The sequence below is a fragment of the Miscanthus floridulus genome, chromosome 4 (assembly GCF_019320115.1).
Source record: "Miscanthus floridulus cultivar M001 chromosome 4, ASM1932011v1, whole genome shotgun sequence".
Taxonomy (NCBI): Eukaryota; Viridiplantae; Streptophyta; class Magnoliopsida; order Poales; family Poaceae; genus Miscanthus; species Miscanthus floridulus.
The window spans coordinates 119,580,030-119,591,393 of record NC_089583.1 but is presented as its reverse complement, the minus strand read 5'-3'; the positions used below and the strand labels follow the sequence as shown (position 1 = coordinate 119,591,393).

Genomic DNA, 11,364 nt, shown 5'->3' with positions numbered 1-11,364 from the left:
CTTGGTATATTTTCTCAGCTCCACACTACTTAAATGGCCGGTTGGGGTTGTATTTATAAGCCCCACAGAGAAAGTAGTTGTTGGGGTCGAATTCCCGTGCAACTGCTACTGATCGGACGCTGAATCGTCCTGACCGGACGCGTCCGGTCGTCCTGACCGTTGAGCCGGCAATATACTGAGCGGACGCTGGCTAGCGTCCGGTCACTTGCCACCGGACGCGTCCGATCGCAGATTTGCCGCTCTGGAACCTTACTGTACTTGATTGGATGCTGCTGTCCTACGTCCGGTCGGTTGCCGCCAGCGTCCGGTCAGTGTCCGGTCGCCTGTCTGCCGAGCCATTTTATTAGTTAGCTCATCACAATGTTTGCACATGGTTTCCATTTTAGCAAGCAAACTATTATATGCTTCTTGTGAGCTAGCTAACTTTTCTTTCAATTTTTTATTTTTCTTTAAGAGTTGCTCATCATTGATTGTGCATGCATTTGTTGTTGCACTAGTTTCAAGTTTCTCAATTTTAGTAGATAGTTCAACATTAAGATTAGCAAAATTCTCATATTGTTCAAGTAAGGTTTTGTATGCTTTTTGTGAACTATCTAGCTTTTTTTTATACTTTTGAGCTTCTTTTGTTGACTAGTGCAAGTTTTAGCATAATTAAGATTTTCTTGCACAAGTTTATGATAAGAAGGCATATCATCATCACTATCACTCTCACTAGAGGAAGAGCTTTTGTTACCTCATGCCATAAGGCACGCACGAGAAGAGCTTGATGATGAGTGCTTGCGGCCTCGCATCTTGTGATGGAGTTCTTCTTCACTTGAAGAATCATCCCATGATCTTATTGATGTGAGGGCTTGGTTCTTGCATGTCTTTTTTGTCTTGGGTGTGGGCTTGTTTGGACAAACTTTCATAAAGTGCCCCAACTCGCCGCATCCATAGCATCCTCTCTTTCTTTGCTCATTTCTTTGATTTGTGAAAACGAAATCTTGAATTTGGATGGGCACACCCTTGACATTTAGCCTTTGGATCATCTTCTCCACCTTGTTGATCACTTTGATTGATTTTTTATCAAGATCGGAGGTGGAGGAGGAAGATTGATCATCATGACTTGATTCTTGTTCATCATCATCCTCATCCTCATCTTCTTCTTCACTTGAGGAGCTTGAGCTTGAGCTTGACTCAACTTTCTTGCCCTTCATCTTTTTCTTCTCGCTACAAGCAAGAGCTTTGCCTTTTCTTGATGAAGATGCTTCTCCTTGACCCATCTTACGTGACATTTCAAATGCCACTAGCTTATCAATGACAATGCCTGGGGTCATGGTGCTCAAGTTCTCCATGTTGTGAAGGATGGTGACGATGCTTGCATATTTCTTTTGTGGTAGAACGGAGATGATCTTCCTCATGATGTCTGCATCATCTAGCTTTAATAATCCTATTGAATGGAGCTCATTGATAATTAGATTCAATCGAGAATACATATCATGAACAAGCTCATCATCATTCATAGCAAAGGAATCATAATTTTGCTTGGCTAGACAATGTTTTTGCTCACAGATATTACTTGTGCCGTCATGGAGCTCTTGGAGTTTTAACCAAATTTCATGTGCCGTATTTAAGGTGAACACTTGGTTAAACACATCCATGCTAAAAGATTCAAATAAGCAATTCTTAGCTCTAGCATTGAAATATATTTCTTTTTCGTCACTCTTTGTGGGCTTTTCAGGATTCTTAATGAGTTTCATCCCGTCACGAGTGACTCTCCATACACCTAAATCAACCGCCTCAAGGTGTCAAGCCATTCTAGCTTTATAGTAGAGAAAGTTAGTGCCATCAAATTATAGAGGCCTAGCGGTATCCATCCCAACCACTCTATAATAACGTCGACTCAATGGTGGATAAGCCAAAGGTCCAAATATGAGCCAACCGGCTCTGATACCAATTGAAGAGACTGTGACGCCTAAGAGAGGGGGTGAATTAGGCAACTTAAAAATTCCAACTCTAAACTTTGGCCTCTTTTTCTAACCCTAGCAAAATCTATTCAATAGATAAACTATCTAGATATGCAACTATAGTTTTGCTAGTGTGTTGCTATCTCTACCGCAAATGTAGTAAAGTAATCAGTGTAAATACGGAAGCTAAAGAGCAAGGTAGAGATATGCAAACTGCCATCGACGACTCCGGTATTTTTACCGAGGTATCAAGAAGCGCGCAAGCTTCCCCCTAGTCCTCGTTGGAGCTCCTCGCAAGGGCCAAGCTCCCAGTCGGGTAACTCCATGGATAGCTTTGGGCCTTCCCCACGCGTAAGTGGATCTTAGACGTGCCTCTCGGCAAGCCTCTCCTAGATGCTCCCCGCCGTCTTCACTATCAAGCTTCTGGCCAAAACGCCACGGGCCTTGTTCCCTCCAGTACACGGTGGCGGCCACACCACAAACGCGGTTGGTATGATCTTGCAAGACTTTAAGCCCCTCCGATGTACAACAATGGTGCTCGTAAGCACCGAGTGGTAAGAGGTATGCAAACCTCACTAAACACTAGGCCTAAACCTAGAGCAAGCGCATAAGTGGTGGTCTAATCAACCTAAGCACTTCGTAAAGCACCTACGCTAATCACCTGATGAATCACTAAGTACTATGCAAGTGGAGATCACTAAAATGGTGTATCAACACCCTTGGTATGTTTCCTCAGCTCCACACTAATTAAATGGCCGGTTGGGGGTTGTATTTATAAGCCCCACTGAGAAAGTAGCCGTTGGGGTCGAATTCCTGCGAAACTGAGACTGACCGGATGCTTAATCGTCCTGACCAGACGTGTCCGATCGTCCCGATCATTGAGCCAGCAATATACTAATCGGACGCTGGCTAGCGTCCGGTCGTCTGCTACCGGACATGTCCGGTCGTAGATTTGCTGCTCTAGAACCTTACTGTACTCGATCGAATGCTGCTGTCCTGCGTCCGGTCGGTTGCCGCTAGCGTCCGGTCAGTGTTCGGTCGCCTGTCTACTGAGCCACTTGCCCAGCGTCTGGTCACAGTGTCTGGTCGCTTGTCCAGCGTCTGGTCTAGCGTTCGGTCACCACAATGAGCTCATTTCTTTATGATCTTGCATACGGCTTGGTTCCAATCTTTATGCTTGGACTTTGCTTGATATCTTGGGTCTTCTCTTGTGCTTCTAAGGTCTTTCTTAAGGTGTTGATCATCGGATCACCACGTCGCCTTTGTCCAAGTCACGTCTTGCACCCTATTAAACTACAAAATAAATACTTGCAAATTCATTAGTCTAATTTGGTTGTATTGGTCATCAAACGCCAAAATCCAAAGTAAATAGGCCAATGGTCTATTTTCCTTACACTAAGAACCTATCTACATCATCAAAACTGCCATCTACAGTGACACTGAAGGAGGCATCATCGGCGGCTCTGCTGTGGTTGGAGGCATTGTTGGTGGCACCTGATGCGCTGTCAAATATTGTAAGAAAATGGACCCAAGGCCAATTTACTTTGGATTTTGGTGTTTGATGACCAACGCAACCAAATTGGACTAATGAATTTGCAAGTGATTGTTTTGTAGTTCAATGGGATGCAAGACATGACTTGGACGAAGGCGACGTGATGATCCGATGATCAACACCTTTAGCAAGACTTTAGAAGCACAAGGGAAGACCCAAGATATCAAGCAAAGTCTAAGCATGAAGATAGAAACCAAGCCGCACGCAAGATATCGAAGAAACGAGCTCACAAAGGTGACCGGACACTGGACCAGACGCTGGAAGAAAGTGACCGGACACTCCGATCAGTGGCTCGGCAACAGCAGATGTCAGCAGCAGCGACCGGATGCTGAACAAGTGAATCGACCGGACGCACCGATGGCACTATTCATCAGTCCAGCAACACACTCAACAAGTGACCGGATGCTGGCGGCAAACTGACCGAACGTAGGACAACAACGTTCGATCGAGTACAGAGAGGTTCTAGAGCAGCGAAAATGCGATCGGACGTGTCCAGTGGCAAGTGACCGGACGCTGGCAGTGTTCGATTAGTTGTTCGCGACTTCAATGATCGAGACGATCGGACGTGTCCGATCAGGATGACTCCAGCGTCCGTTCAGTAGCAGAAAAGCAGAACTTCGTCCCCAACGGCTACTTTTCTAGTGGGGCTTATATATACAACCACCATCCGGCCAAATGACAGGGGTGGACCTGAGGAAACATACCAAGTGTGTTGATACACCATTTTAGTGATCTCCACTTGCATAGTACTTAGTGATTTATTAAGTGATTAGCGTAGGTGCTTTGCGAAGTGCTTAGGTTGATTAGACCATCGCTTATGCGCTTGCTCTAGGTTTAGGCCTAGTGTTTGGTGAGATTTGCATACCTCTTACCACTTGGTGCTTGCGCGCACCATTATTGTACATCGAAGGGGCTTGTAGTCTTGCGAGATCACACCAACTGCGTTTGTGGTGTGGCCGCCACCGTGTACCAGAGAGAATAAGGCCCGCGGTGTTTCGGGCAGAAGCTTGATAGTGAAGACGGCGGGGAGCATCCAGGAGAGGCTTGCCGAAAGGCACGTCGGAGACCCACTTGCACGTGGGGAAGGCTCGAGGCTATCCATGGAGTTACCTGACTAGGAGCTTGGCCCTTAAGAGGGATTCCTTGTGAGGGGCTCCAACGAGGATTAGGGGGAAGCTTGCGCGCTTCTAGATACCTCGATAAAAACATCGAAGTCATCGAAGGAAGTTTGCATATCTCTACCTTACTTTCTAGCTTCCGCATTTACATTGATTATATTACTCCTTTGCGGTAGAGATAGCAACACACTAGCAAAATCGTAATTGCACATTTAGATAGCTTATCTTTTGCATAGGTTTTGCTAGGGTTAGAAAAAAAGACCATAGTTTAGAAGTTAGATTTTTAAGTTGCCTAATTCACCCCCCTCCTCTTAGGCGTCACAGTCCCCCCTTCAATTGGTATCAGAGCCAGTTGGTTCAATTTGAACCTTTGGCTTAACCATCATTGAGCCGACGCTATTTAGAGTGGCTGGGATGGATATCTCTAGGTCTCCGCACTTTGACGGCACTAACTTCCCTTATTATAGAGCTAGAATGGCTTGCTACCTTGAGGCGGTTGATTTTAGGGGTTTGGAGAGTCACTCGTGATGGGATAAAACCCATTAAGAATCCCGATAAACCCACAAAGAGTGATGAAAAGGAAATTCATTTTAATGCTAGAGCAAAAAATTGCTTGTTTGAATCATTTAGCATTGATGTGTTTAACCAAGTGTTCACTTTAAATATGGTACATGAAATATGGTTAAAACTCCAAGAGCTTCATGACGGCACATCTAATGTTCGTGAGTAAAAACATTGTCTAGCTAAATAAAATTATGATTTCTTTCCAATGAATAATGATGAGCTTATTCATGATATATATTATTGGTTGAATCTAATTATCAACGAGCTCCATTCAATAGGACTAACAAAGCTAGATGATGCAGACATCATGAGGAAGATCATCTCCGTGCTACCACAAAAGAAATATGTAAGCATCATCACCATCCTTCACAACATAGAGGACTTGAGCACCATGACCCTGGCCATAGTCATTGGTAAAATAGTGGTATTTAAAATGTCACACAAGATGGGTCAAGAAGAAGCTTCTTCATCAAGCAAAGGCAAAGCTCTCGCATGTGGCGAGAAAAAGAAGATGAAGGGCAAGCAAGTTGAGACAAGCTCAAGCTTAAGCTCCTCAAGTGAAGATGAAGAAGAAGATGAGGATGATGATGATGATCAATCTTCCTCCTCTACCTCCGACCTTGATGAAGAATCAATTAAACTAATCAATAAGGTGGAGAAGATGATCCAAAAGCTCAATGTCAAGGGTGTGCCTATCCAAATTCAAGATCTTATTTTCACAAATCAAAGAAATAAGCAAAGAAAGAGAGGATGCTATGGATGTGACGAGTTGAGGCACTTTGTGGAAGTTTGTCCAAATAAACCCACACCCAAGACAAATAAGAAGGCATGCAAGAAACAAGCCCTCACATCAATAAGGACATGGGATGATTCTTCAAGTGAAGAAAAACATCATCACAAGAGGCGAGGGTGCAAGCACTCATCATCAAGCTCTTCTCGTGTGTTCCTTATGGCATGAGGTAACAAAAGCTCATCCTCTAGTGAGAGTGATAGTGATGATAAAATGCCTTCTTATGATGAAATTGTGCAATAAAATCTTAATTATGCTAAAGTTTATACTAGTCAACAAAAGAAGCTCGGAAGAATAAAAGAAAAGCTAGATAGTTCACAAGAAGCATATAAAACTTTGTTTGAACAATATGAGAATTTTGCTAATCTCAATGTTGAACTATCTACTAAAATTGAACGACTTGAGGCTAGTGCAACAATAAATGCATGCACAATCAATGCTGAGCAACTTATAAAGAGAAATGAAAAATTAAAAGAAAAGTTAGCTTGCTCACAAGATGCTTATAAAAGTTTGCTTGCTAAAATAGAAACCATGTGCAAATATTGTGATGAGCTAACTAATAAAGTTGCTAATCTTAAAGCCATTAGTGCAACCCCTACCAAGGCATCTAAAAAGAAAAGTTCTAATATGTCTAAAAAAGATGTCTCTACTTCTTGTAATGATTTATGTTTAGACTCATTCTTGTGCAACCAAGTTTATGTTGAGAAAGTTGTTATAGATACATACACACAAGAGGTTGCAAAGGAAAAATGAGCAACTCAAGCAAGAAGTAGCTCACCTCACCAAGGACTTGACTCAAGTGAAAGATAAGGCGAAGCAAGCACAACTTCATCAAAATAACACTGTCAAAGGAGTGAAGAAGCTTGATGAATGACAAACCATGGTTTGCTACGTGTGCCACAAGGAAGATCATAAGTCCTATGAGTGTAAGGTGAAGAATGGGAGAGGAGCAAAGAAGAACGAGAAGAAGCAAATAAGTAAGCTCTCCAACACCTACACCAACAAGGTGGACAAAAGGTCTCCACACCTTATCTAATGAAGAAGAAGAAAAATAACAAGGTGGTGGCCATCAAGGTGAACAAATAAGCCAATAATAGGGTCAAACACTTTTAGGTGCCAAAGGAGATCATTTCCAATATGAAGAGTACCAAAAAGGTTTGGATCCCGAAAGGGAAGTGAGAAGTCCGATGGACTTCGGAGAATTTGGAGACTTGGTAAAGTATGGGTGCATTTCATAGGGTGCATCATGATGGACAAAAACATTGCCAAGTGGGTTAGTGAATACTATAGACCCAAATTCCCCTTTTCATATTAGGTAACTAGATTATATTTGCTTTAATTGGTATTAGATTTAACTTTCTTACAAATTGGTATCTTTAAGCATCTAGTTACTCTTCATGCCTAGGTTTGCATTTGCATGCTCATATCTTTTGTCATGCATACACTAGGTATATCATATGGTAGGCTTGCTCGGTTTTATTCTTAACCCTTTGAGCAAACCTACATTGTTTAAAAATGTTTAGGAGCATGACACATAGCTTGTCTTTTGATTATTCATCTAATATGTGCCAAAGTCCAAATTGTAGATAATCTCTCCCGAATATCACCATCAAAATGACTCTCGTGTTTATGTGATGTCATCTTTCATGTGGTATTTTTTATTCTAAAATCAATGTGCATGTTTTCTACAAGTATTTTATACTCGTGTGCTCAAATTTAGGGAGAGGTTACTCTACAAGTTGGATGCTTTGAGACAAACACATTTTTTAAGTTTATCATATGTAGTAGTCTCATTGTAAGGAAAATGGAGTCTCCGAAGTTAAGCATCATACTTCAAATATCCACCACCTATTGCAAGTGGTAGAAATCAAATTGGTTTCCACATGTGGTATTTCTAAACCGATATCATCATATTGATGTCATTTTGATATTTATATGATTTCTCCATGCATTATATAGATTAAATTTTCTTGAGCAAAGATTTGCCAATTATACACATGCTTTTGTCTTTTATCATATGTATGCATATATTTGGGGGAGCTTAGTCTATATAATGTGAGAGTCAAATTTTGTGATCTACTTTACTCTCTACACAAAGGATCACAAAGTTTGACCCTCCCTTGTGCTACTAATATCTTCCTTTTCGGTGTTTGATTCCAAAGGGGGAGAATTTAGAGGACCAAAAGCAAGCATTAATAAGTAGGACCAAAAGCTAGATCATTTACAAGTGGTAATAATCTACAAATGGTGTCTACAAGTGGTAATGGTCCGAGAAAGGGAGGATAGTGAATTATGGATTAGCCTATGTAATAGGGAGAATTTGTAGGAAGCAAAGCTTAAATCCATAATACCACGTGGGAACATTTGCAAGGGCAAGATAAGTTTTTATATAGTCTTACAATTAGTATCTTTTAGCATCATATAATCTTGCCCCTTGCATTGTATCCTAGCAAGTAGATAGTTTTTAAATTCTAAATTTTTATTATTTGCTTGTTTTAGTCGTGTTGTCATCAATCACCAAAAAGAGGAAGATTGTAAGAAAAATGGACCCTAGGTCCATTTACTTTGGATTTTGGTGTTTGATGACCAACGCAACTAAATTGGACTAATGAATTTGCAAGTGATTATTTTATAGTTCAATAGGATGCAAGACGTGACTTGGATGAAGGTGACGTGATGATCCGATGATCAACACCTTTAGCAAGACCTTAGGAGCACAAGAGAAGACCCAAGATATCAAATAAAGTCCAAGCACGAAGATAGGAATCAAGCCGCACGCAAGATATCGAAGAAACGAGCTCACAGAGGTGACCAGACGCTGGACCGGACGCTGGAAGAAAGTGACCGGACGATCCGATCAGTGGCTCTACAACGCAGGTGTCAGCAGCAACGACCGGATGCTGAACAAGTGAATCGACCCGGACGCACCGATGCACTATTCATCAATCCGGCAACACACTCAGCAAGTGACCGGACGCTGGCGGTAAACCGACCGGACGCTGGACAACAGCATCCAATCAAGTACATAGAGGTTCCAGAGCAGCAAAAATATGACCGGGCACGTCTGGTGGCAAGTGACCCGACGCTGGCAGCGTCCGATCAGTTGTTCGTGGCTCCAACGGTCGGGATGACCGGACACGTCCGATCAGGACGACTCCAGCGTCCGGTCAGTAGCAGGAAAGCGGAACTTCATCCCCAACGGCTACTTTCTCAGTAGGGCTTATAAATACAACTACAACCGGCCAAATGACAGGGGTGGAGCTGAGGAAACATACCAAGGGTATTGATACACCATTTTAGTGATCTCCACTTACATAGTGCTTAGTAATTTATTAGGTGATTAGCGTATATGCTTTACGAAGTGCTTAGGTTGATTAGACCACCGCTTATGCGCTTGCTCTAGGTTTAGGCCTAGTGTTTAGTGAGGTTTGCATACCTCTTACCACTTGGTGCTTGCGCGCACCATTGTTATACATCAGAGAGGCTTGTAGTCTTGCGAGATCACACCAACCGTGTTTGTGGTGTGGCCACCACCGTGTACCGGAGGGAACAAGGCCCGAGATGTTTTGACCGGAAGCTTGATAGTGAAGACGGCGGGGAGCATCCGGGAGAGGCCTGCCGGAAGGCACGTCGGAGACCCACTTGCGCGTGGAGAAGGTCTAAGGCTATCCACGGAGTTACCCGACCAAAAACTTGGCCCTTGCGAGGGATTCCTTACGAGGGGCTCCAATGAGGATTAGGAAAAGCTTGCGCGCTTCTTGATACCTCGGTAAAAATACTGAAGTCGTCGACGGGAGTTTGCATATCTCTACCTTGCTTTTTAGCTTTCGCATTTATATTGATTATATTACTTCTTTACGGTAGAGATAGCAACACACTAGCAAAACCGTAGTTGCACATTTAAATAGCTTATCTTTTGCATAGGTTTTGCTAGGGTTAGAAAAAGAGGCCATAGTTTAGAAGTTATATTTTTAAGTTGCCTAATTCACTCTCACTCTTAGTGTCACGGTCCCCCCTTCAAATATGAACATGTATCACCAGATTAATCTTCTTGCGATGGATCGAAATCGAAGCATGTGTAAAATCTGTGGAATCTCGTAACTTAATGCGAGACATTGTGACTTACAGTTGCAGGCGAAGAGCGTCTGGATGGGCAGCATGGTGCCACAGGCGAGCTGGAGGATGGTCATGCGGATGCGGTCGACGGGTTTGGGCAGGAACTGGTCCATGTCGCCGTTCATGCCGTGGCAGAGGCAGATGGGCGCGTCCCTGATGATGGACCTGAGCCCGTTGCAGCACTCGCCGGGGGGGCGTCAGCACGGTGATGTTGGTGAGGTAGTCCGAGCACGACAACATGCTAGCTAGCGGTGTCATGCACTCCGTCGGTTGGGTGCCGGTGCCGGCTTGGAGAGGCGGAGACGACCCCGGCGGCGGGATCAGTGGCTGCAGCAGGCCGATGATGGTGCCCAGTGGCGGGAAAAGCAGGCCCAGTATGGCGGGCAGTAGCTATGGAGGCAGGCCGGTGGGGATGCCTGTCGCCGGAGGTGTCGTCGATGGCCGTGGCACTGGCACGCCGCCGGCTGCTGCTTGGTCGGCCAGGGCCACCTTTTCTGCTAATTCTTGGCCTGCGGTGGCCGTGGGCTTGAATGCTTGCTGGGCTTGTATCATCCTCACCGCTTTCGAGGGCTGCAGCGTCGCCGCCGCCGCCTTGGCGAAGGCCAAGAACAGGGCGATGAGCTTGGGCGAGGCCATGTCGAATAGTCGAACTGCAAGGAGGCTTGGGAACTAGGACGATGATATGCTATGGCCCTGATCGGCTTGCTGAAACTTGGCTGAAACTGGCTGAAAAACACTGTTCTGGCTGAATTGTTGTGAGAGAAAAATACTATTCCAGCTGAAAAAAGAAGCCGAACAAGTTGATTTTAAGGTAAGCCGAACGGGGCCATATGTCGCTTTGCCTGGTATGTTTGTATGTTGGATCGGAGGTTTGGCCTTCAATTTATAGTCTGGATGGATGGATGGATGGATGGATGGCGTCGAGATAACAAAGAATTCTAACATTTCGTGTAACGAGATTGGATTCTTAATCTCTCGTCATCCATTATTATTACTGCTTCCGATTAATTTGTCTTTCAAAGGATTAAACGTTTGTCCAAGGAGTTTGAGGGTCTGTCTCTATTTGTCATGTCTGTAAGATATAAGACTAAGAGAGGGTGAAAGGCTGCCTTCTCCTTCTGATCTTGCACTCGTAAAGTGTATGTGTATATACTTTTTTGGATAAAAAAAAGTTGGGCGCGACACGATGGCCGTAGTAGTCCAGATAATTTACTTGCTGTTCGAGTTTTTTTCCGTTTTTTTTTTTTTGAGAGGTATTTGCTGTTCCGAGTTGATCGG

General features: G+C 43.8%; 1 pseudogene; it reads right to left on the bottom strand.

The window, feature by feature from the left end:
• Positions 1 to 3,374: 3,374 nt before the first annotated feature.
• LOC136549213 (non-specific lipid transfer protein GPI-anchored 23-like) lies at positions 3,375 to 10,722 on the bottom strand (annotated as a pseudogene).
• Between the last annotated feature and the right edge of the window lie 642 nt (positions 10,723 to 11,364).